General features: G+C 43.9%; 1 protein-coding gene and 1 pseudogene across 4 annotated transcripts in view; both read left to right on the top strand.

Annotated features, from left to right (window-relative positions):
* The first annotated feature begins 2,049 nt into the window (after positions 1 to 2,049).
* Positions 2,050 to 4,234, top strand: LOC123934484 (annotated as a pseudogene).
* Positions 4,235 to 17,732: 13,498 nt separating this feature from the next.
* TRIM2 (tripartite motif containing 2) overlaps positions 17,733 to 27,238 on the top strand; it is a 161,387-nt gene continuing 151,881 nt past the window's right edge. For 2 of the 4 annotated variants that reach the window (XM_045994594.1, XM_045994578.1), the window contains exon 1: positions 17,733 to 17,937. The gene's annotated coding sequence lies outside the window, so the exon portion shown is untranslated. Of the gene's footprint in view, positions 17,938 to 18,153; positions 18,630 to 27,238 lie in introns of those variants that run through there. The other 2 variants (XM_045994587.1, XM_045994573.1) reach the window with 1 other exon arrangement.

Raw genomic sequence — 27,238 nt, 5'->3', positions numbered from 1 at the left:
TTGGTCTGTGGGATCTGGTTGGTGGCCTGCGGCTTATCTGAAATGACAGAAGCTTCTATGAGTCAGAGAGCTAAGTGCTTCTTTTCTTCTCTTAAACAAAGCCTTTGGTCACAGAAATGCTCATTTCCCTCTTGTTTTCTACCAAAGCATGAAATATACGCACCTCTTCCAAATTCTGAGGGTTACCGTATCATGATCATTTGCTGTGACAATGAAATATTTAATGTGCCAGAAAATGTCTTGGTTGGACTAGATGAAAGTGTGTAAATCTGGTAAATAACTATCTGAACACACAGAATGGTACAATTATCTTCAGTACTGAATTTTTCCCTCCTCCTGGAAAGGATTTATCAAAAACCTTGTACAGAGCAGGGTCCATTGTTCTTTTATGGTAAGAAAGAGCTCATGGCGGCTCAGATATTGGGCCACCTGAGCTCAAAGCTGGCGTTGCCATTTGTATCCACCGCGATCTGGGGTGAGCTAAATAATCTCTTTGTGCCAAACTTCCTCATTGGTGCCATGAGCTTGCTGCATTGAGCCGCCTTGATGATTTTGTGAGATAAAGCCTGGGGGGGGAAATCAGCCCAGTGCCTGGTACAGAGAAACACCCAGTAAATGTCAGCTTTTTTTTTTATTTAAAGATTTTATTTATTTATTTGATAGACAGAGATTGCAACTAGTCAGAGAGGCAGGAAGGGAGAGAGAGGAGGAAGCAGGCTCCCTGCTGAGCAGAGAGCCTGATGTAGGGCTTGATCCCAGGACTCTGGGATCATGACCTGAGCTGAAGGCAGAGGCTTTAACCCACTGAGCCACCCAGGCGCCCCCCCCCCCCCCCCCCCAGTAAATGTCAGCTTTTATTACCAAGCCTGACAACTGTTTCTCTCCCCTGTCTTTGGGAATAGATCTATCACACAGAATCATATCGCCAGGGCTTTAGTACTCTGGTGGTTTTGGGTCAATTTCTGAATTTTACAAACCAGTAAAGGCAAATATAGGCATCATAAACATTCTTACATCCAGTGAATTAAAAAAAGAAATTAGATGCCATAAAACACATAATCTGAAAGGGGCCTCTGTCTCTACTCTCAGGGTTGTCTCCTACCAGGTGCCAAGAGAATGCAGAACATTCACTGCTTTCAAAAGCATCTGTGGGCGAAGTGATTTTACATCCAGTATCTGCCCTAGAAATGCCCAGGCCACCAGCCTCTCAGTATACACACTGAGCTTTTGCAGGCCAATGGATGTTAAGCCATGATTTACATTGTGTCTGCAATTACAGACACGGGCAAAAGGCTTCCCCAAGCACACAGACAGCAGCGGCCACAGGACTGGCCCCAGCTTGTAGGAGTACAAAGGTATGAATGGGGCTCCTTAAGGGGAGCAAAAACATGTCCTTTGAGTAAGGAACATAAAGGAAGAGAGGTGTGAGCAGGGAATGTTTGGGGTAGTACACAATTAGAAGCCTTGGCTCTCCGTGTTTGGTGTGGCCCTAAAGTCACGGGGCCTAAATATAAAAGTGGTCTTTTTTTTTTTTTAAGTTTTATTTATTTAAGTAATCTCTACACCCCACATGGGGTCAAACTCATGAGCCTGAGATCAAAAGTCACATGCTACTCTGAGCCAGCCAGGTGCCCCAAGTCTGTGAAGAGTTTTGATAAGCACCTTTTTTTAAAAGATTTTATTTATTTATTTAACAGAGAGAGATCACAAGTAGGCAGAGAGGCAGGCAGAGAGAGAGAGAGAGAGAGAGAGGGAAGCAGGCTTCCTGCTGAGCAGAAAGCCTGATGCGGGACTCGATCCCAGGACCCTGAGATCATGACCTGAGCCAAAGGCAGCGGCTTAACCCACTGAGCCACCCAGACACTCCATGATAAGCACATTTTAAATCATGACCTGAGCCAAAGGCAGCGGCTTAACCCACTGAGCCACCCAGACACTCCATGATAAGCACATTTTAAATCACACTTAAAAATATATATATATAACCTGCTCATTGAGCGCGGGGCTAGATCTTTGGATTGTTGTGTTGTTCTCCACCCCAGCCAGGCCCACAGAGAAGCAACCATGTCTAAGGGACCTGAAGTTGGCATTGATCTTGGCACCACCTACTCCTGCATGGGTGTCTTCCAACACGGGAAAGTGGAAATAATTGCCAATGATCAGGGAAACCGGACCACCCCAAGTTATGTCGCCTTCACGGACACCGAACGATTGATCGGTGATGCTGTGAAGAACCAAGTTGCGATGAACCCCACCAACACAGTTTTTGATGCCAAACGCCTGATTGGACGGAGATTTGGTGATGCTGTTGTCCAGTCTGATATGAAGCACTGGCCTTTCATGGTGGTGAATGATGCTGGCAGGCCCAAGGTCCAAGTAGAATACAAGGGAGAGACAAAAAGTTTTTATCCCGAGGAGGTGTCTTCCATCGTTTTGGCGAAAATGAAGGAAATCACAGAGGCTTATCTTGGGAAGACGGTTACCAATGCAGTTGTCACAGTACCTGCGTACTTCAATGATTCTCAGCGTCAGGCCACCAAAGATGCTGGAACTATTGCTGGTCTCAATGTACTCTGAATCATCAATGAACCAACTGCTGCTGCTATTGCGTATGGCTTAGACAAAAAAGTTGGAGCTGAAAGGAATGTGCTGATCTTTGACTTAGGAGGTGGCACTTTTGATGTGTCAATCCTTACTATTGAAGATGGTATCTTTGAGGTTAAGTCCACAGCTGGAGACACCTACTTAGGTGGAGAAGACTTTGACAACCGAATGGTCAACCATTTTATTGCAGAGTTCAAGCGCAAACATAAGAAAGATATCAGTGAAAACAAGAGGGCAGTTCGTCGTCTCCGTATGCTTGTGAACGTGCTAAGCGTACACTTTCTTCCCGCACCCAGGCCAGTACTGAGATTGATTCTCTGTATGAAGGAATCGACTTCTATTCATCTATCACTTGTGCCTGGTTTGAAGAACTAAATGCTGACCTGTTCCGTGGCACCCTGGACCCTGTAGAGAAAGCCCTTTGGGATGCCAAGTCAGACAAGTCTCAGATCCACGATATTGTCCTGGTGGGTGGTTCTACACTTATCCCCAAGATCCAGAAACTTCTCCAAGATTTCTTCAATGGAAAAGAACTGAATAAGAACATCAAACCCTGATGAGGCTGTTGCTTATGGTGCAGCTGTCCAGGCAGCCATCCTTTCTGGAGACAAATCTGAAAATGTTCAACATTTGCTGCTGTTGGATGTCACTCCACTTTCTCTTGGCATTGAAACTGCTGGAGGAGTCATGACTGTTCTCATCAAGCGTAATACTACCATTCCTACCAAACAGACACAGACCTTCACTACGTACTCCGACAACCAGCCTGGTGTGCTTATTCAGGTGTATGAAGGTGAGCATGCCATGGCCAAGGACAACAACCTACTTGGAAAGTTCAAACTCACAGGCATACCTCCTGCCCCTCGTGGTGTCCCTCAGATTGAGGTCACTTTTGATATTGATGCTAATGGTATCCTCAATGTCTCTGCCATGGATAAGAGCACAGGAAAAGAGAACAAGATTACCATCACTAATGACAAGGACTGCTTGAACAAGGAAGATATTGAGCGCATGGTCCAGGAAGCTGAGAAGTACAAAGCTGAAGATGAGAAATAGCGGGACAAGTGTCTTCCAAGAATTCACTTGAGTCTTACGCATTCAACATGAAAGCAACTGTTGAAGATGAAAAACTTCAGGGCAAGATAAATGATGAAGACAAACAGAAGATTCTTGACAAGTGCAATGAAATCATGAACTGGCTTGATAAGAACCAGACTGCAGAGAAGGAAGAATTTGAACCCAGCAGAAAGAGTTGGAGAAAGTCTGCAACCCCATCATCACCAAGCTGTACCAGAGTGCAGGAGGCATGCCAGGAGGAATGCCTGGAGGCTTCCCTGGTGGTGGAGCTCCTCCCTCTGGTGGTGCCTCCTCTGGGCCCACCATTGAAGAGGTTGACTAAACCAACCTGAGAACAAATAGGTTGAGCATTGTTCCACACACAATATTCAAAGGACCCAAATTTGTAGCAAATTCCATGGCAGTTATAACGTTGAGCTGCTATAGCAAAAAAACTGGGCATTCTTGATACTTGAATATGGAATATGTGCACAGGGAAAGGAAATAAACATTGCACTTTATAAGCACTGTATTGTTAAGTGGAAAATGCAATGTCTTAAATAAAACTGTATTTTAAATTGGCACCAAAAAAAAAAAATATATATATATATATAACCTAAAAGTTGTCATTTTAACCATTTTTCAGTGTGCAGTCCTGTGGCACTAAGTACGTTCATACTGAGGTCCCGCCATTTCCACCACCCCTTTCCAAAAAGGCACATTTTAAAAAATTTTTTATTTTTTAAAAAGATTTTATCTATTTATTTATTTATTTGATAGAGAGAGAGCATAAGTAGGCAGAGAGACAGGCAGAGAGAGGGGGGAAAAGGCTCCCCAGCGAGCAGAGAGCCCGATGTGGGGCTCAATCCCAGGACCCTGAGATCATGACCTGAGCAGAAGGCAGAGGCTTTAACCCACTGAGCCACCCAGGAGCCCCAAGAAATGCACATTTTTATTGTGGTTGTTGGAGACTGGGGATCAAGATGAAATTTTATTCAACAAAATGTCAGAAACCTAGGGGGCCTGGGTGGCTCAGTCAGTTACGTGTCTGCTTTTTGATTCAGCTCAGGTCATGATCTCTCTCAGAGTCGTTGAGTTCAAGCCCCACATTGGGCTCTGTGCTCAATGGGGAGTCTGTTCAAGATTCTCTTCCTCTGTCCCTCCTCCTGCTGTCTCCCTCCTGTTCTCTCTCAAAATAAATAAATACACCTTTAGAAAAAAATGTCATAAACCCATGGCCCATGTGTCCATACATACAATCAGGAGAAACTGCAGTTTAACAGGAATTCAGAGGAAGGGGCTGCCCAGTGGAGTTGGAAGAAGAGTGAAACTGGGATTTCAGGCCTCTAGGGTCATGCAGCCATCACCAGGTTCCTGCTGACTTCATGCCCTGTGAGAGCTGTGGTCACTGTGGCAGAATGGAGGAAAATGAATTAGGTTTTGCTTCTGGCCCTTTGCCAAACTGCTTGTCCCCTACTTCCTTCTATCATGTTCCTGACTCAAAGGACATGTTTCCCTTAGCTTTTTATTAGCTGGTCGTGCAGGGCCTTAATTCCTGCTTCACTTTGCAACCCAGGAGCCTTTGGTACCTATAGTTCTTCTCATTCTCAGATTTCATTCCCAGCCTCCTCCAGCCCATGGTCCTCGCTCTGTGTGCCTAAGATGGCACACTGAGCTTGTGGAGCCGGACGGCCAGTTCAAAGCCTTGCCCCAACACTGCTATGTGCCCCTAGCCTAGTCCCATCTGTTTCCTTATCTATGAAATGGGTGTTAGCTCCCTACCTCCAGAGCTTGTGCCAGCAGTGAAGCTCATTGCGGTTCTGATTTTATTTTTCTTTTCCTTCCAATTTTTCTATTTCAAAAAAGTATTATTACTCAATATGTTGGGTCCATGTCTGCACTTTTGGGGCTGTAACAAGAAGAGGCAGCACTTTAATGGAAAGAATCCGACAAGAACACAAGAAAGCCGGTGGAGTGCCGTGCACATGGTAGGTGCACAGTCCTGGTTGTTGGAGACCCCACAGACCAGGAGGAGGCAACAGGGCTCTGGGCTTCTCCAGAAGGAGCTATTCCCTTTGGTCGGAGATGAGAGGTTTCAGGCAAGGGGTGCATGGGAGTTTTGATGGATGGGAGCACAAAGGTTGGATCTCCCACACTGACAACTGTACCCCCCTAGGGGAGGCTGCTCCTCCCTTCCTTGGTGTCCTGCTCTAAGAGAAAACTGGTGGGAGAATTTCAGACCAGGTGGAGCATGGCTCACTCACAGATGAGAAAGAGTTTTGTGATTGCAGGTTGTATGAGGGAAAAGGAGTCATGAATGGCTGTGGCTTAGAGGAAATACTGATAGGATGTCAACAGGGCTACAGGCTTGACTTGAGAGTATGGAGAACTGGTTAAGAACACAGACTTTGGGGGCACCTGGGTGGCTCAGTGGATTAAGCCGCTGCCTTCGGCTCAGGTCATGATCCCAGAGTCCTGAGATTGAGCCCCACATCAGGCTCTCTGCTCAGCAGGGAGCCTGCTTCCTCCTCTCTCTCTGCCTGACTCTCTGCCTACTTGTGATCTCTCTTTCTCTGTCAAATAAATAAATAATCTTAAAAAAAAAAAGTATATTTAAAAAAAAAAGAACACAGACTTTGGCTTCAGACCCAGATGTGGGTCCCACCTCTGCCTCACATGTGTCATGTGATCTCTTATTTAACCTCTCTGAACCTCAATCTCCTCAACTATAAAATGGGATTGCAACTTCAGGTTTCTTTGAGAAGTAAATGAGATAAGGCCTATCACAAGCCTGACATAGAGTATTCAAGAGCATTCAACATGTGCCTACTATTATCATTGGAGAAGCAGAAATGGAAAAAAAACTTGCATTTGCTCAACAAATGATTTTAAGTTTCTTTACATTCACATCACTAATGGAAACTTTAAGGTAAAGTTGGCAAATCAGACTCTGGGGATCTGTCTCTGGTTAACAAGTACAATATATTTTGTAAGCTATTATGTTCTCCAGAATCGTTCTATCCATTTAGAGGATTCAGTCTTCTCCGATGGGTCAGATTAAGTAGCAACAATTACTTCTTTTCCTTTGTTCCTCCAGTTTTTGGGTGATGTCTAAATGGCATTCTAGTATTAACTGAAAATCTTAAAATGAAACATCATATTTACTTTTTATTGCAAATCATGGCTGAAACAAGGCTGCCTTATAAAGCGATGTTATTGATTCAGTGGTAACTGAAAATCTAGAGACACTGGTTTCAGGTCAGGTTGGATCCAGCTGCTCAAAAAAATTGCCACCTAGGCCAGGGTTCTCTCCTCCCCACATTGTCTTGTATAGTGTTGACTTTATTTGCAGGTTTCACAAGGCAGCTCCAAAGGGAGTTTGGGGTCGTCCTTATCAGAGGGGTATTCTTCATACCACACATCCAGAGTAAAAGGAATGGTCTCTTCTCCCAGAACCACAATAAGAGAAAGATGTTTTATTTTTCTCAAGAGCCCCAGCAAATATCTTGTCCTGGCTTGTTGGTTGTGACTGTGTTAGTGCTAATGTCCAATCCAATCCAGATGATTTGGGGGCACAGGTAGGTGTGCCGGTTGGTTTAAGCCCACCAGCGCTCCCTCCTGGAACTTGTGGTATGTGTGATCCCACCCAAGCCAAATTTCCTCTGGAAATTTGAGGTCCTATTGCCAATAGGAATAGAGGGAATAGATGCTCGGTAGCAAGTAGTCAATCTGTGCTATATGATATTTTTAAGAGGCACCATCAAATTCACAATTTGTGCTTACAGAGTCATATACTAAGACCAGAGGTGAAAGAAATGCCCATTTTGCACATGGTTTTTTCCAGTTCATAGGTTATAATAATCATGAATGATTTTAGCACTTGGTAGTTTTGCACCTTCATATTAACCTGGAAGGGGGGAGGGTGTGACATTTACAGATAAGTAACTGAAGGCCAAGGTCGAATGAACGGAGGACCTAATTAGTTTCCTCAACAGAGAACAGTCTGGTGCCTTCCTGGCCCTGCTGTCTTCTGAGGGGGCTGCTGGCTCCAATCCAAAGGGCTCTGCAGTCTTTGGCTTCTAGGAATGTCTCCCTTAATCCCAAAGGACATTGCTCTCTAATACTAATATACATTTTTAATGTTTCGATGAATCAAGTATGCCTTAAAGGAAAACCATGAATGTAAGCTTTGTAGTGAAACAGGGTGCTTAGTTTGCCCTGACAACGAAGACTGGAAATGGTGAGAAAACAGCAGGGTCAGCCAGCTAGCTCTCTGCTGCTGTGTTCCTCCTCTCTCAGCCCATATGGCGACACTGAGGTACCCTGGGCTTCCAGCCCAGATAGCGGCAGTCAGGACACATGCTTTCTATAACATCATGGGGCTAAAGGAAAGGTCCCTAACTCTAACTTTCAATTATAGCTTAGAAAAGTTTTTAGTAACAGAATTCAAGAGATCAGCTAGAGAAAAGATATGTAATCAGATCTTTCATGTCTGAAATTGCTCTGGAGGAGGCATTATTCATTTATCCAACAAATATTTGTCAAAGACTCACTATGGCCCCAGGAAGTGGGGTACAGTGGTGAATGCAGACATGATTCTGTCCACATGGAGTTTATAGTCAAACACAAGGGAGATAGACAATAACCACATGACTCTGCAACTCCACTGTGTAAGGGCTATGAATTAAAAAATATAGGCATGGTGCCCGGGTGGCTCAGTTGGTGAAGCATCTGACTTGGGCACAGGTCATGATCCTAGGGTCCTGTGTTCCCTGCTCAGCGGGGAGTCTGCTTGTCCCCAGCCTTCTGCCCCTCTCCCCACTTGTGTGCTCACTCTCTCCCAAATAAATAAATAAAAATCTTTAAATTAAAAAAAAATACAGACATATTTAGACACTCTTATGAAAGTCTTAGACAAATTTTGTGGTTAAATGTGTAGAGAAACTTCCAATATAAAACACCTTAAGATGCTGGACAAAATACGAAGACTACAGTCTTCTTTTTTTCAATTACAGTATAATTTACATATAATGAAATTCACTGATGTTAATTGTACAATTCAGTGAATACCAATGAATGTATACAGTCCTGTAACCACCAGCACAATCATGGTAGAGCACAACTCCATCACCCCACCAAGTGCCCTGTGCCCTGTAAAATCACAAAAAATAAAAGGGAGACATTCATTAAAAAGGACATAATGGGGGCGCCTGGGTGGCTCAGTGGGTTAAAGCCTCTGCCTTTGGCTCAGGTCATGATCCCAGGGTCCTGGGATCAAGCCCCGCATCGGGTTCTCTGCTCAGCAGGGAGCCTGCTTCTCCCTCTCCCTCTGCCTGCTGCTCCTCCTGCCTGTGTTCTCTCTCTCTCTGTGTCAAATAAATAAATAAATGAATTCTTTAAAAAAAAAAAAGGACATAATGAAACATGAAAATTAACAGCAAAATTATAAAGCCTTTATTGCAAAATACAAAGTATTTGAGTATATGAAAAATGTGTATAGATTCATGGCAAAACTGCAAATAACTGATTTCATTTTGTTGATCGTATCCAAGCACTTATCTTTCAAACCTTTTGTTCATGGTATTATCTTTTCATTCTTTTTTGTTTGTTTGTTTGTTTGTTTTTTAGCTTGTTGATTCCTCCCCTTGTTCAGCAACACACTTTATTAAATAAAGATTTTATTTGTTTATTTATTTGAGAGAGAGAGAGAGAGACCACACATGGCGGGTGCAGTGAGGCACAGAGAAAGAGGGAACTTGGGGCTCAGTCCCACAACCCTGAGATCATGACCTGAACTGAAAACAGCCAGGTGCCCCAGCACCACACTTTTTATTTTCTCATTAAAATTTCTTCCTCCAGGGGCACCTGGGTGGCTCAGTGGGTTAAAGCCTCTACCTTCGGCTCAGGTCATGATCTCAGGGTCCTGGGATGGAGCCCTGCATTAGGTTCTCTGCTCGGCAGGGAGCCTGCTTCCCTTCCTCTCTCTCTGCCTGCCTCTCTGCCTGCCTGTGACCTCTGCCTGTCAAATATATAAATAAAATCTTTTAAAAAAGATAAAATTTCTTCCTTCATTAAAAGAAGTATCAGTTTTCACATAGTAGGATGCATATTTGTAAATGAGCTTTGTGTCACGTTGTGAAAGCCTTCTGGTGGTGTTTGTTCTTGGAGCAATGTCACATGTCCAGAGATAGATGTTCCAAAGTCCTGTAGGAAAGGTGAGTTCAAAACTTTGCACCACTGTATAGATCAGTATTAAGGCTAAGATTTACATAATATAAAAATGGGAGTTCTGCATCAATGGAGAAATGCAACCCAACTGTTAAATTTTTAACCTTTTATGGCAAAATTGCCTTACAGTCAATTAGTTATGCAATGAAATTGTTTATAGCAAAAATGCTTGCAGCAAAGATGCTTATGGTAAGACTGCAGAGAACCCCCTGATCCCTGACAACCATTGATCCACTTCCTGTTGCTCTAGTTTTGCCTTTTCTAGAATTTCATATAAATGAAATTATACATTACATAGTTTTTTGTGTTTGAGTTCTTTCACTTAGCATCATGCTTTTGAGATGTCTTCGGGTTGTCGTGCGTATCAGGAGTCTGAACCTTTCTACTGAGGACTGGTGTTCCACTGGATGGATATACCAACAGTTGTTTTATTAATCTACCAGCTGATGGACATTTGAGTTATTTCTGGTTTTGAGTTATTATGAATAACGTGGATATAAATATTCACCTATATGTCTTTGGGTAGACATACATTTTTTATTTCTTTTGGGTAAATACCTAGGAACAAAATGGCTATATCTCATGGCAAGCAGAATTCTAGGAATGACCCCCCAAGGGCACTCACCTTTGTATAAACCTCTGCCCTTTGACTGTAAGTGGAACAGGTGATTATAATGATTTGTCACTCACCTGGCAAGGGGAGATTATCTGGGTGTGCCTGATCTAATCACACGCACCGTTTAAAAGTGGCAGACAAAAAAGGAAGTCAGAAAGACGTGATGCGCAGGGAGATTCAGTGAGTCCTTACTGGCTTGAATATGGTGGGGGCCCCAAGGAAAGAATGTAGACACCCTTAGGGAGCTGAGAAGAGTCTCCAGCTGCCAGCCAGCAAAAAAATGGAGACCTCAGACTTGCAACCAGAACGAACCGAGTTCTGCCAACAACCTGAATGAGCTTGCAGGCAGATTTCATCCAGGAGCCTCCAGGAAAGAACTCAGCCCACTAACACCTCGACTGCCGTTTTGTGGTCTTGTGATACTATGAGCAGACAGCCCAGTCACATTGTTTCAGATTTCTGACCTTCAGAACTATGAGCTAATAAAGGGATGCAGTTTTAAGTCACCAAATTTGTGGTAATTTGTTACAGCAGAAGAAAACTAATATATAAGGCATAAGTATGTTTATCTTCCTAATAAACTGCTGAATGTTTCCCAGAGTGGCTGTACCATGTTATCCTCCCACCTGGGATGTATGCAAATTCCCAATCTTCCACATTATGGCCAATAGTTGCTGCTGTTTGTCTTTTTCATTTCTTAGCCATTCTTATGAGTGATAGTTCATTGTGGGTTGTTTTTTTTTTTAAAGACTTTATTTATTTATTTGACAGAGAGCGATCACAAGTAGGCAGAGAGGCAGACAGAGACAGAGGGGGAAGCAAGCTCCCTGCTGAGCAGAGAGCCCGATGTGGGGCTTGATCCCAGGACCCCAAGATCATGACCTGAGCCGAAGGCAGAGGCTTTAACCCACTGAGCCACCCAGGTGCCCCTCATTGTGGTTTTAATGTGCATTTCCCCAGCGGTGAACTATCTTGAGCATCTTGTCGTGTTTTTATTTGCTATCCATGTATCTTTAGTGAAATGTCTGTCCAAACCTTTTACCTACTTTTCAGAGGGTATTGTTTGTCTTGTGCTTTCAAAGCACTTCTGGAGCTGGCGGCAAAGTAAAGGGAATAGAAGGCAAAAGTATGAGAAAGCTGGATTGCACAAGGAGAAGCAAGGGCGGAGCAGGCCTTTGGTGAAAGGGCTGGAGGCAAGGTGTCTGCCAGCCCCACAGTTGAGTTTAAATGAGTCACATGCAGGGGGCAGGAGATAAAAAGCATGTGGCTTGAGCAGGTGGGACCAGAACCCCTAAAAGACCACAAAACAACATACAAGAAAACGACTTGCCTGCAGGAGATGTGGCCAATCTGAGCCATGCTGGGTGAAGTACAGAAAAAGTTGTCCCAACTTCAGACTTCCACTCCCAAGTGTCTGAGCCTGACACTTAGACCTTCTAGAGAATGTAATGTAAATGGACCTGAGAACTTTCAGCTGAAACTTGATTTTTTATTTTTTTAAAGATCTTTACATTTTATTTATTTGACAGAGAGAGACACAGCAAGAGAGGGAACACAAGCAGGGGAGCAGCGGAGGGAGAAGCAGGCTCCCACTGAGCAGGGAGCCCAATGTGGGGCTCGATCCCAGGACCCTAGATTATGACCTGGGCCGAAGGCAGACACTTAACAACTGAGCCACTCAGGCATCCCTAAACCGAAACTTTATTTTAAAGCAGCTCCAAGTTAGAAGTGCCCGCACCTCCCCTTTTCATCTACGTAGTACCTGGGACTCCAAGAGGTCCTGTAGATCAAGTTCCAAGGTACAGGAATTCACAATAAATAAAAATCACTGAATAAACAAGTGATATCATGAATGATGTCGTCTGAAACAGTAAACCTGGATGGCAAAGACTATTAATATTGGAATGATTGGATACAGAATATGAAATAAGTGTGTTTAATATTTTTAAAGAGCTAAGATAACAGAATAAAAGCATAACAAGGAAAAAAACAGTCAAGGTTGACAGATTACCTAGAACAAAAGTAAAAATTACATGACAGCTGGTTACTCAACAACAGTAACACAGCCAGAAGACAGATGAACAATATTTTCAAAGTGCCAATTGAAAATAACCATGAACCTAAAATTATATGTCATAACACTATATTTATATAACAAAATCAAAATAAAGATATTATTGAACCGAAACCAGCAGATCTGAGTGACAAAAACCATCACCGTGAATCTTCTTAGGGAGGTACTTTAAGGAAAAAGAGAATGATCTCATGAGAAGTTTCTGATATGCAAAAAGGAATGATGAGGAGAAATGGTAAAAACTGTGGACAGAGGTAAATAATACTGATATAGAACTTGATAATGTCTAATTGAAGGGTTGAAAATATCTAAGGGAGGGGCGCCTGGGTGGCTCAGTCAGTTGGGCCATGGACTCTTGGCTCAGGTTGCGAATCTTGAAATCAGGCATTCAGCAGGGAGTCAGCTTGAAGTGTCCTTCCCTCTGCCCACCCCCCTCAAATCAGTTAATAAATCATAAAAGAATTATCCAAAGGAGAATTAAGAACCTAGAAAAAATAGCCCCCAGACTAGAATGAATGTATTTGATATAAGGAACACATTCTCCTGTTCTTCAGGTCTTACTTACACCACTTAATCCTTCCAACCACCTTAATGAGGAAGGTGTTATTATTAGCCCATGTTTCAAATGAAAAAACATACATAGCCTTAAAGTATCACCAGGGACTTGGGCCAGGTCTAGCAGATACCAAGCCTACTCTCTTGAGCACGCAGCCACTCTGCTCTCACTGGCAATAACTGGTGGTGGAAAATACAGACAACTGTAAAGAAATAGAGACACGCAATGGAGGCAAGCATAAAGCCAAGAATTCCGCTGACTCATCATTGTCATATGTATCAGCACACACAGCACATGATTTTGAAAAAGATTGGGATCATACCTATTTATTGTTTTGAATCTCATATTAGCAGTTAATACAATAATGTAAAAGTCATCTTGCTTTTAATTATTTTTAGAAAGATATTTTTTTCTTTTTTTAAAAATTTTTTATTAACATATAATGTGTTATTAGCCCCAGGGGTACAGGTCTGTGAATTGTGAGGTTTACACACTTCACAGCACTCACCATAGCACATACCCTCCCCAATGTCCATAACCCAACCACCCTCTCCCTATCTCCCCCACAACCCTCAGTTTGTTTTGTGAGATTAAGAGTCTCTTATGGTTTGTCTCCCTCCCGATCCCATTTAGTTTCATTTATTTTAGAAAGATATTTTTAAATGATTGCATCGCTTAGTATTTTTTAACCTCTATTCTTCTGTCTTCCACAATGTTCATTCTCAATTTTTGTTAGAAGTGAGGATCATCTGCTTAATATTTTTTAATACTTTTTTTCAAATTTGAAATGTATTAGGTGAGGGAGGTGGCTATTCTATGGCTGTGCATACACATTTTTGTTTTAGAGGTCTTTGCAGATAAACATCTGTGTCATATGATTACAAAATTATGTGCTTCATGAACACAGATGCAAAAATTCTTACCAAAATACTAGCCAATAGGATTCAACAGTACATTAAAAGGATTATTCACTACGACCAAGTAGGATTTATTCCAGGGCTGCAAGATTGGTTCAACATCCGCAAATCAATCAATGTGATACAACACATTAATAAAAGAAAGAACAAGAACCATATGATACTCTCCATAGATGCTGAAAAAGCATTTGACAAAGTACAGCATCCCTTCCTGATCAAAACTCTTCAAAGTGTAGGGATAGAGGGCACATACCTCAATATTGTCCAAGCCATCTATGAAAAACCCACCGCAAATATCATTCTCAATGGAGAAAAACTGAAAGCTTTTCCGCTAAGGTCAGGAACATGGCAGGGATGTCCAATATCACCACTGCTATTCAACATAGTCCTAGCCTAACTAGAAGTCCTAGCCTCAGCAATCAGACAACAAAAGGAAATTAAAGGCATCCAAATCGGCAAAGAAGAAGTCAAACTATCACTCTTCGCAGATGATATGATACTATATGTGGAAACCCCAAAAGACTCCACTCCAAAACTGCTAGAACTTGTACAGGAATTCAGTAAAGTGTCAGGATATAAAATCAATGCACAGAAATCAGTTGCATTTCTATACACCAACAACAAGACAGAAGAAAGAGAAATTAAGGAATCAATCCCATTTACAATTGCACCCAAAACTATAAGATACCTAGGAATAAACCTAACCAAAAAGGCTAAGAATCTCTACACAGAAAACTGTAAAGTACTCATGAAAGAAATTGAGGAAGACACAAAGAAATGGAAAAATGTTCCATGCTCATGGATTGGAAGAATAAATATTGTGAAAATGTCTATGCTACCTAAAGCAATCTACACATTTAATGCAATACCTATCAAAATACCATTCATTTTTTTCAAATAAATGGAACAAATAATCCTAAAATTTATATGGAACCAGAAAAGACCTCGAATAGCCAAAGGAATATTGAAAAAGAAAGCCAAAGTTGGTGGCATCACAATTCCGGACTTCAAGCTCTATTACAAAGCTGTCATCATCAAGACAGCATGGTACTGGCACAAAAACAGACACATAGATCAATGGAACAGAATAGAGAGCCCAGAAATAGACCCTCAACTCTATGGTCAACTAATCTTTGACAAAGCAGGAAAGAATGTCCAGTGGAAAAAAGACAGCCTCTTCAATAAATAGTGCTGGGAAAATTGGACGGCCACATGCAGAAAAATGAAATTGGACCATTTCCTTACAGCACACACGAAAATAGACTCAAAATGGATGAAGGACCTCAATGTGAGAAAGGAATCCATCAAAATCCTTGAGGAGAACGCAGGCAGCAACCTCTTCGACCTCAGCCGCAGCAACATCTTCCTAGGAACACTGGCAAAGGCAAGGGAAGCAAGGGCAAAAATGAACTATTGGGATTTCATTAAGATCAAAAGCTTTTGCACAGCAAAGGAAACAGTTAACAAAACCAAAAGACAGCTGAAAGAATGGGAGAAGATATTTGCAAACGACATATCAGACAAAGGGCTAGTGTCCAAAATCTATAAGGAACTTAGCAAACTCAACACCCAAAGAACAAACAATCCAATCAAGAAATGGGCAGAGGACATGAACAGACATTTCTGCAAAGAAGACATCCAGATGGCCAACAGACACATGAAAAAGTGCTCCACGTCACTCGGCATCAGGGAAATACAAATCAAAACCACAATGAGATATCACCTCACACCAGTCAGAATGGCTAAAATTTACAAGTCAGGAAATGAGAGATGCTGGCGAGGATGCAGAGAAAGGGGAACTCTCCTACACTGTTGGTGGGAATGCAAGCTGGTGCAACCACTCTGGAAAACAGCATGGAGGTTCCTCAAAATGTTGAAAATAGAACTACCCTATGACCCAGCAATTGCACTAGATGTCCATCAACAGATGAATGGATAAAGATGTGGTATATATACATAATGGAATACTATGCAGCCATCAAAAGAAATGAAATCTTGCCATTTGCGACATCGTGGATGGAACTAGAGGGTATCATGCTTAGTGAAATAAGACAATCGGAGAAAGACAACTATGATATGATCTCCCTGATATGAGGACGTGGAGATGCAACATGGGAGATTAGGGGAATAGGAGAAGAATAAATGAAACAAGATGGGATCAGGAGGGAGACAAACCATAAGAGACTCTTAATCTCACAAAACAAACTGAGGGTTGCTGGGGGGAGGGGGGGTTGAAAGAGGGGGATGGGGGTTATGGACATTGGGGAGGGTATGTGCTATGGTGAGTGCTGTGAAGTGTGTAAACCTGGCGATTCACAGACCTGTACCCCTGGGGATAAAAATACATTATATGTTTATAAAAAAATAAGAAATAAAAAATTTTAAAAAATTATGTGCTTCAGAGCAGTTTTAAGATACCCAATGTGGATTTTCAAAACATACAAATTAGCTAGTCTTCTTGACAAAAGTCTTTGCTTTATGACAAAATTTTCCAGTATGTGTTCCTTTACAGAAGCTGTCTCCTTAAAATAATAGAAATGTCACTTCCTTTATGAAAATTAGATGCATATGCATATGGAACTTTACATAAATGCATTTGTCACTTTAAAAGTTTGTTTATATGCGTATATATGTATACACATATACATATGTGCAGAGATACATATTTTAGTCTCAAGCCAGAGGTTAATTATCATCGTATTATTATAATGTGAATGGTAAAATCTCATTAATTCAAATATGCCACGAATTTCAATCTTTTAATTACTGAGATATAAAATATACAATTTATAGTAAGGAGAAACCAGTATGGGGTATGTGTGTCTATTCAATCCTGTTACAATTTGCACAAAGCATTAACTTCTTTCATTTTATCTTTTTAGTACCTGTTTGCAGTTTGATGAGTATAAAATATCCATACTAAAGGTAACAAGATGGCTTATGAACAATTTTGATTTTTACCAAATACGGATATGGATAGTCTCATCCACCCTTCCCATTTTACCCACCTAAAACTTCACCTGAAATAGAGCTGAATTTTATAACCATGCGTTCATCATAGCCTGATAGTGTAAGGTTGTATTCTGAACAATTCCTTAATTTATGTGCATGAGATCATCCTTAATCAAATATTATTCCCACGAGGTCTCCCCCTGCTCCACCCATGTTTATGTGCCTCTCCTCGCTTCTCCCAGGAGCTAGCTAGTACTCAGTGAAAAAAACAAAACAAAATAAAAAAACCTTTACCCAGTATCTTAAGCAGAATAGAGAAAAGTAAATACGCTGAAGGGGATGACGGCATTTATTCTAAAACCAAGTATAAATTTGTTTGCTGGGGAGTGGGAGGGGTGAGAGATGCTGTGCCCCGGGGTCTGCATGTCCGTTAACCCCATCTACGTTCAGGCTCGCGCTGCTCAGTCTCCATTCCCAAATACCACGGCCCTCCTATTTCTGCCCTACTACCCTCGTGAATCGGAATCCGCGATTTAAAACGGGCATCCACTGACAGCCTCCCTGCACCGCCTAATGCTAGGTCTCTGTTGTCAGGGCAACAGCGAGTCTGAAGGGAGAACCCGCTCTCCGCGTTTCCACGGAAACCGCTCCCCACAGAGGCAGGTGCGGCGGGCGGGGCCGCGCAGGGTAGAGCCCGCGGGGCGGGGCGGGGCCGCGGGGAGGCCGCGGGGCGTGGCTGGCAGGCTGCAGTGCGCCCTGCACAGGTTAGATACACCTGTATTTAAAAAGCACTACTTTCCGAGAGATATTTCACTTGCAAAGGAGAACCACGAATTCCTTCCGGCTTAACAAAATCCAGTCGCTCTCGAGGAGCTGTCAGCGCGTCGGAGATGGTCCAGGTTAAGGAGGATCTGCAAAGGAGCTCCCCCAGACAGTAAGGTTTTGTTGGCCAGAATTCTCTGCAGAGGCGGGAACGTTAGCGGGAGCCCCTAAAACGTGATGGGAAACAGCTCGATGAGATTCCTGCGTGCATTTAGCAAGGTGCCAGATTATCCTATCAATGCCCAGTAATCTAGTATAAATAAGGTTGAGGTTTGCTGCGTTCCTTTACGTAAAAGTCCCCTTGATGTTTGAGACGCAGGTCAGGTTAACCAGAAAGGCGCCCGCCTCTCCTTTTGTTTCACAGATACTGCTGGGAAGGGTATCAGATTTACGCTCAGAGCGAAGAGCCAAGGACTGAGGTTTCAGGAGAATTCCCCGGTCACGGCTGGCACTCGAACCTTTGTCCCGGTCGGTCCCTGCACAGTCGTTCCCGCCGCGGCACCGCTGGGGCGGAGGCAGGGTGACTGCGGTGGAACATGCGGACCTCGCTCCCCAGCCTGTCATCTCTGTGTCTCTTTATGGGGGGGAGGGGCTGCCTGACATAGTAATTAAACCTGGCAGCTGCGTCGGCGGCACCAAGGAGCATTTTGAGCGAGCCTGCAGAACATGAGGGGCTTTCAGCCGGCCGCCCGCTAGTCCCTTCAGGCGGCCCGAGAGGCGACTCTCCGCACTCTGTCGCCTCCTCGGCAGGGGCGAGGGCGGGGGCGGGGGCAGTGCGCGCCCTTCCCGAAAACACTCGGACGCGTGAGTATCCCGGGCTCCGCGAGGCTGGCGGTCGGCTCGGCTCAGGGGCACAGCTTCCAGCCCGGTCGCGCGGACGCACAGGCGGCCAAAGCACAGGCGGGCGCGCGGGGATCGGGCTGCCGGGGGCCGCGCCGCGCACGTCGCCACGCCTCGTCTGGAAGTGGTGCGCGCCGGCGCGGTGAGGGGGCGACCGCTCGGGGGACTGTAGAAGGGGGCGTGAGCGCCCGGTTTCTAGTGCCGAGCTTGGCGACGGATGCACAAAGAAGCCGCCCTCGGGTCTAGGCAGCCGGCGTAGCCTTGTTATCTCTGGTCTTTTTCGAGATGAGGCCAGTGTCTTCCCGCCCGGGAACCTGTGCGCGGCGCAGTGACCGTCGCGGTGCGTCCTTGCAGAGGCCCCCGGCGTGGGGGCGGTGCCGGAGGGCGGGGCGTCCGTTCTCCTTTGGGATCTCAGCGCCTTTGGGATTTCCGAGCCTCGTGGGCCTCCCACTCTCCCCGAGCCCCACACCCAAACCTTCCCTTCCCCGCCTCACGTATTGGGTTCTAAGGTAGACATTTTGGGAGAACAGACATAAAACATTAATTCCGTCCTTTCTCCTCAAACTATGAGTGTGGAGGGGTGTGGTGTTTTGGGTTTTGTTGCTGTTGTTGTATGCTTGCTTTTTCTTACTATCCATTGCGAGAGGGAATCTCATAGTTCAACGTGTTGATGTATTTTTTTCTCTGGATAAGATCTCCAGCTTCACAGAGCTGGCATTATGCAAGCAAGTGTCGGCAGCGTAGTTATGTATTTCTGAGAGAACGTTGGCTTTTCCTGAGGGGTTCCAAGGAGCATTTAACAGAGTCCATTTGCTCCAGTGACCATGTCACGGTCAAGGTTTCAGGTGCATTTTGATGATGATCTGGTTCAGGCCCGAATGTGTGATGTTGAGACCCAGTGTCTGCTCTTGCTGGATCTAGAGCCTAGCAGGTGCTGTCTCCAAGGCTCGATTCCTTGATGTGGTGTCTGGTACCCAGCGTCAGGGGCTGATGACTATGGAAGGGTTTCCCTTCTCCAAAGGGCCAGCCAGAGCCAGGACCCATCAGGTGCTCGGTGTGTGGGCAGTCAGCTGCAGGCAAGCTGCTTATGCTCTCCAGGCCTCAGTTTCTTAATCTTTAAAATGGGTACAACAAATTACTCTCTCACTGAGATAGGCTACCATTTGTGCTAGTCTTCCAGTTCCATCGTACACTAAGCAGCATTTCTGTTATAACTCAACAGTTGAGGATTAGCTTAGAAATTAGCTTAGAGGGGCGCCTGACTGGCTCAGGCCATAGAGGTTGTGAATCTCCATCTCAGGGTTGTGAGTTCAAGCCCCATGTTGGGTTTAGAGATTACTTAAAAATAAAATTTTTTCAAAAAGTGGGGGCAGTGCCTGGGTAACTTAGTTGGTTAAACGTGAGTCTCTTGCTCTCAGCCCAGGTCTTGATTTTCCGGGTCCTGTGTTCAAGCCCCATCCTGGATGTGGAGTCTACTTAAAAAAAAAAACAAAAAAACAAAAACAAAAACAAAAAAACTTAGAATTTGCCTAAAAATAGGCTGGTCGATTGATTGTAATTTAGTTTACAGGCAAAGAACTAAAGAACTAAAACCATTATGGACATGCTTATGTCCCCTTTAATTTTATGTGTCGGGTTATGGCCCTGGGGAAAGGTGTCTCTCTCAGCTGAAAATGAGATTTGATATTTGGTGCTTTAATTTGCCCCAAATCCTGGTTTTCTTTCCATCACAGAGTGTGATTTCTCGGATTTTTACAATTGAGTTCCCTGTTAACAAAAACCAGGGGATGATTAAGTGAAAAAAAGAAAAAAAGTGTTGTGAAAGGAAATTAATGTGATTCTGAGATTTTAAGTATGACATTCAACCAGAAATAAATACCACTGCTGAATTCTCCTCTTGGTTAAAATGCAAGGCCATGGGCTTGGTGGGGTTAACTGGGGAGGGCAGGTGTGATCCCTGAGTGGTTGTCAGCAAGGTTTGCCAGATCTTCTGCTTTACCAAAAGAATCTGGAAATGTGGTTTTCTTTTTTTCTCTTTTTTAAAAGATTTTATTTATTTATTTGACAGAGAGAAATCACAAGTAGGCAGAGAGGCTGGCGGGGGGGGGGGGGGGGGGGCGGGGAGCAGGCTCCCTGCCGAGCAGAGAGCCCGATGCGGGGCTTGATCCCGGACCCTGAGATCATGACCTGAGCCGAAGGCAGAGGTTTAACCTACTGAGCCACGCAGGCGCCCCGGAAATGTGGTTTTCAAATTTATTAATATGAACTCTCCAGCTCTTTAAAGATTAGTAACTAATTAAGAGTAAAGCATTTAAAAGTACATTGTGCTGGGGCGCCTGGGTGGCTCAGTGGGTTGGGCCTCTGCCTTCGGCTGGGGTCCTGATCCCGGGGTCCTGGGATGAGGCCCCGCGTCGGGCTCTCTGCTTGGCGGGGGACCTGCTCCCCCCCCACCACCTGACTCTCTGCCTACTTGTGATCTCTGTCTGTCAAATAAATAAATAAAATCTTTAAAAAAAAAAAAAAGTACATTGTGCTGAAGCTGGCCCACAGGCGAGATTAGGCAACCCTGGCCACAGACTTCTTCCTTCTGAGGAAGGAGCAGGTGCTGACTAGGACCTGCGCTTCTAGGACCTTTTCTAGCTTCAGTTCTGGTTTTGTTTATTCAGTTTATTCAGTTCTGTTTGGTTTATTTCCTTTTTTAAAAAAATTTTTTTGAAGATTTATATATTAGAGAGAGCATGCATGAGATGCATGAGCCAGTATAGGGGCAGGAGAAAGAGAGAAAATCCAAGCAGACTCCCCGCTGAGCTGGGAGCCCAACTTGGGGCTCAATCTCATGGTCCTGAGATCAAGACCTGAGTCGAAATCAGAAGTCAGATGCTTAACGGACGGAGCCACCCAGATGCCCCTGTTTATGCTTTCTTTTTAACTTAAACGTTTCTTGGCTTCATTCTCTCTGAAGGTATGTGTCTTCCTGTTTTAAGCGTTCTACTCCTCAGTAGATCTCTTTGAATTATTTGAATGAGGAAAATGTGCCTAGTTCCCTAACCTTCCCCTGACTTCAAGTTAAGAGGCTGGCCCCTGGAGACAGGTAGTGACCCAGGACCCTAAGGTAGGAGATAACCCCTCAGGACTCTCTGCCTCCCTCTGCTGGTCATGGAGATGGGGTAAATGAAGATTGGGAGGCTTGATCCATTCTGTGGGAGCTGGGAACTGCCTCACAGCTGCCTTCTGGTGTCTCTTTGATTTGGAAAAAACAAACATGCATATAAGCATGAGCCATGAGCCATATAAATGGGACTTTGAAAGTTCACCATTCGGGGCTCCTGGGTGGCTCAGTGGATTAAGTCTCTGCCTTTGGCTCAGGTCATGATCTCAGGGTCCTGGGATCAAGCCCCCGCAATGGGCTTTCTGCTCAGCAGGGAGCCTGCTCCCCCCCCCCCCCCACCGCCTGCTGCTCTGCCTACCTATGATCTCTCTCTCTCTTAAACAAACAAATTTAAAAAAAAATTAAAAAAAAGAAAGTTCTCCATTCACACATCTTTTCAAATTTTCCCTACTTTTCCCTGAGCTGCACAAGCAATGGAAAATAGTATGTCTCCATGAGCAAAGAGGAGGCATTCAGCACCACCTTCCAAAGATAAGCATTCCTTTACCAGAGGTAGAAAAATTCCAACTTAAAAATGTGATTCGACTAGATTCCCCCTGCTTCTTCCCATAGGATGAGGGGTGCTGTTATTTTGTGTGGTGTTGGAGGCAGGGGATAAAGTAACAGGAAGGCAGGACATCTGCATCTTTCTGACTGTTCCTCTCTGTAGGGCTAAGACCAGGTGGTACCTCCCTCCCCTCCCAATGATGAAGCACTGAGAGCCTTCCACACTGACCAGAGGCCCATGTGTTCAAAGGTGGCAGGGACTGGATGTAGAGGAGATGAACATTTACCTCAGCGCTGATGAGCAGAAGGCAGCTTTGTTCACAACAGCTTTGTCAAACCAGGTGGCATTGTATCTAAATGAAATCAACATTCTTGGGGCACCTGGGTGGCTCAGTGGGTTAAGCCTCTGCCTTCAGCTCAGGTCATGATCTCAGGGTCCTGGGATCGAGCCCCTCATTGGGCTCTGTGCTCAACAGGAAGCCTGCTTCCCCCCTCTCTCTCTGCCTGCCTCTCTGCCTATTTGTGATCTATCTCTCTCTGTCAAATAAATAAAATCTTAAAAAAAAAAAAAAGAAATCAACATTCTTTAGCAGCTGCCTATTTCCCAGAAAAAAAGGAAAGGAAATAGGCATTCCTTGGCTTCTGGTTGCAAGACCCAGAAATGAGTTTCTTGGAGGGGCAGAAGTCACATCAATCCTGATATATTGGGCTGCCTAGATCGTAGGTGGGACCCAGGTGCTCCACTCTGGTAGAATCCCCCCTCTTTCCCAGTGAGTGCAGGGAAAAAAAGGGTTGATTCTTGTACTGGATTCCTAAATGAACACATTTCACCTCATAAGCCAGTTGGGAACCAGCTTCCAAGGACCAGGCAGTATGATGGGTATCATGAGGCCTGTTTGAGAACCTGACAGTCCAGCTTCAGGACTATGGCCCAGAAAAAGTCAGTACATAAGATTCCTTCCTACTCCATGCTCCTTTTAGTCAAGGGACCAACCTGTGGAGGGTCCTTTGGGATCAGCCTTGCTTGATGTCTGTCTTTCTTCCTCCTGTGGCCCAGGCGGCTTATTAAATATGTCAATTGCCTTGCCCCAGGACCTGGAACAAGTTCTGCCCATTTCTGGCTTGATAATGATAGGTCGCCTATGGAAAGTCCTGGCCAATGGACTTGTCCACCAGGCCTCACACGGGCGTCTAGCCTTTCGACTTGAGGTGTTTCCTCTGATTGCTTCTCCATTCCAGAACTTACCTGTTGGCTCCTCCTTTTTTGGCAAGTTCAGTCCTAACAGAAGATCCACTTCAGTGTGTCCAGGGACAAAGAGAAAAGGTAAAACACACCAATCCAAGTTTTGGAACTTTGTGTTGGGTGTAAAAAAAAAAATGGCAAAGGGGAAATTTGATACTCTTGGTTAAAATGCAACTGTATACTCATGACTATTCAACTCCACCCTGCATAATTGAAGATTCTTACTATAAAGAGATTGTTAGAAGGTAGAGGAGTATCAGTAAAGTATCCTCCAGACTGAGAAGGCATGTTAAGACCACAGAACAAAGCAAGCCACTCCATAGCATTACACAAAATTTTATTCAGTGTAACTTACTGATAGGGGGCTTGGGCAGGTGGGTAGATGATCCGGGCAGTAGACAGCCACCCTCTGCCTCTAGTCTCCATCAAGTCACCAGCTTTGATAGAGGAGGGGGCATGGTAGTGAGGTCACAGGATAATGATGCCATCTGGCACCAGAGGATCTCTACTAGCTACCTCAAGTAGGGCCTTCTGGGCAACAGTCATCTCAACTAGTTACTTAAGTGACGCCTTGTGTAAGCCACTTTAGGGATGATGAGAACAAGCTTTCCGGCATTCCAGTCAGGTCATACATTAACCTCCATGGGGCCTGGAACATGTAGCCTCAAGGGAGGTCTTGGGGTGCGTGTGAACAAGATGGAGGACCAAAGATGAAGTCACTGTTGTTAACACACCTACAGAGATGAATAAGAATATTAGAAAAGCTCAATTATGTGATACTATGAACTATAACTGATTTTAAAAAAGCAATTCCATTCAAAGTTTTAGTTTATTTTTTTTTAATTTTTAATTTTTTTTTTTTGTATTTATTTGTCAGAGAGAGAGAGAGCAGGAGTGAGCACAGGCAGACAGAGAGGCAGGCAGAGACAGAGAGAGAAGCAGGCTCCCCGCTGAGCACGGAGCCCGATGTGGGACTCGATCCCAGGACGCTGGGATCATGACCTGAGCCAAAGGCAGCCGCTTAACCAACTGAGCCACCCAGGCATCCCGAAGTTTTAGTTTATTTTAAAACAGATTATTATCACACGGTAGCAAGCTAAGAAGTAAATTATCCTTTTAATGTGTAGTCATATATAGTGAGGCACAAAGTGCTCAAAAATTGGAATGGATATTTTAAATTAAATCTATTAAAGAATTACTATTTTTCCCATTGAGTATAAAAATGGGGAAGCATATGATAATTTCTGAAATTAGTTCTTGCCAGCGTGTTTAGAAGAAAAGATTGCACACCAAAAAAAAAAAACAAAATAAAACAAAAAAAAAACAGAAAAAGAATGCAACAAAGTGTTAGCTAGAGTGGTAGCCTGACTCATCAAATGATGGGCCAAGAGACATAGGTGGTCTGTTCTCTGCCAAGGTCACAGAGGGGGACACTGATGTTTACAGGTATAGTCAGGGGACTCCGGGGTGGCTCCTGAACTTTGAGGGAGGGTCCAGAACTGGAAAGACAAGCAGAAGTGGAGGCATTTGTCACCTAAAAGCAAACGGTTCGTGCAGTGGCTTGAAAGACTGAATGAGCAGTATTTGGCTCTCACTTTGGGTGGTTAATGGGTAGGAAGAAAAAGAGGCCTTCTTTCTGGAGTCGGATGATTGGGATTTGTATTCTAAAGGTGTGTGACCTTTAGCAGTTTGCTGTAACATGCAGAGTCTCCGTTTCCTCGTCTGTAAATGGGGACAACCACTGCATGATTTTAAAGAAAGGGAAGAATGGATGTCAGGGGTCCAGCCCGGCTCATGGCACACAGGTGATTAGCCTGTGATGAGTATTGTTAGCAAGACATGACATAAGATGGGACTTTGCCTGGCTTCTGTATCAGAATAAAGACTTTAAACTTGCTTCCATGACAATACGGAGCCACCATAGACTCTTTAGACTTTAGGAAGTGAAAGTTTTCTTGTAGCACTTACACAAAAACATATGGCCTATTCACAGATTCCTGCATGAACATTTGAATCTCTGCTTGGATTTTGTCTTCTCTCTCGTGCCCATAATTCAAACTTTAGTACTATAATTTCATATTAATCAGGATTTAAGTATACTACCCTAAATCTGTAAAAAATGATCTCCCAAGATGGTTTGCCGGGAGACCTTGTCATCCCTGATCAGAATCCCATTGACTTCCAGCCTTTCTGGGGAACTGCCAGCAGCTCTGAGTATAGTAATGTAGGAAGCTGCGACAGCCGATTACTACTATTTACTGCAGAGGAACTTTGTGGAACTTTAGTACTCAAAACTTTTATCGTATAAGATTACCTAATTTCCATGAGTATATTATTCTTCTCAGTCATGTCTTCACAACTCATTATTTTGAGCTATTTGGAGTAAAAGTTACAACTTTACTGTGCTTTTGGTTTGACAACGAGGAATACGTTTCCACTGTCGTATCTTTATTATACAACTTTCCAGAACTGTTCATGGCAATTTTTAGAATATGAGTCAGTTGCAGTCTTCACACTGTGGTTTTGAAACACCTTTTTATGACCCTGCTGACTGCAGTATATCTCTGAAATTGTCCTCTCCGCTCTTCCCCTCCCTCCTTTCCTTAATTCCTTGGGGTTTGTCTTTGTTAAGCATAATCACTGTGCAGAATAAACTGTGTTATCTGACACTCACCACCTCATCAAGGTTCTAGGAATAAGCATTTCTCAGTCCAGCAAAAATCACTGATCTCACTTGTTTCCCCAGAGGAACACAAAGTAGTTTTGTAAGTTGGTATTCAGATTTTTAGAAGATGATTGTTTTCCTGGCTTCATTGTGTAAAAACGTTTGCAGGGATTGGGAGCTAGCTCTCTGCCTTACAAACAATAACGCTTTGAATTTTCTGGTCTTTCAGTTACCCTGATGTTTCCCCAGGAAGGAGAGGGGGAGGTATGATCATCTTGCCATGTGAAGTAACTCTTCATTGACCACACTTTTTGGACTTCCATTTACCATCCATTCTCTAGGATTCTCTAGTATTCTGAGTAACAAAGATTTTGTTGTACTTTGAACTAAAATAGGTCCTTTGTTCTAAAAGTGCAATACAAATTTTTGAAACGGAGACCGTAATCCTTCTTTTATTAAAAAAAAAAACATTTTGTGAGCAATTGTTTATGACCAATCCCTACTGCTCTTACACGCACGGAGGTGGATCAAAGATAAACCCATGCTCTGTGTTAAAAGTCCCCTCTCCTGCTGGGGCACCTGGGTGACTCAGTCAGTTAAGCTTCTGCCCTCTACTCAGGTCAAGATCCCAGGCTCCTGGGATGGAGCCCCACATCCTTATGCTCCCTGCTCAGTGGGGTGTCTGCTTCTCCTCCTCCCTCTGCTCCTTCCTGCCACTGATGTTCTCTTTCTAGCTTTCACGCTCTCAAAAAAAAAAATGAATAAAATCATTTTAGAAATTTTGAAAAAGTAACCTCTGCTGAAGGAACATATGTACCACAGGGCAGGCATCATTCCTATCATGGGTGTGCACCACTCTGTTCAGTCCTAACAGGAATCCCATGACAAGGTATTGCTGTCCTCCTTTTAGAGGTGAGAAAACGGAAGCCGGCAGGTTGGATAAACTCTCCAAGGTTCCTCGCTACTAAGAAACATGTGCAGGAGTTTGACTCAGACCTGTCTGACTTTAA

Source organism: Meles meles, chromosome 2 (assembly GCF_922984935.1).
Source record: "Meles meles chromosome 2, mMelMel3.1 paternal haplotype, whole genome shotgun sequence".
Taxonomy (NCBI): domain Eukaryota; kingdom Metazoa; phylum Chordata; class Mammalia; order Carnivora; family Mustelidae; genus Meles; species Meles meles.
The sequence above is the reverse complement of the archived record's forward strand: the minus strand, read 5'-3'. Positions and strand labels throughout refer to the sequence as shown.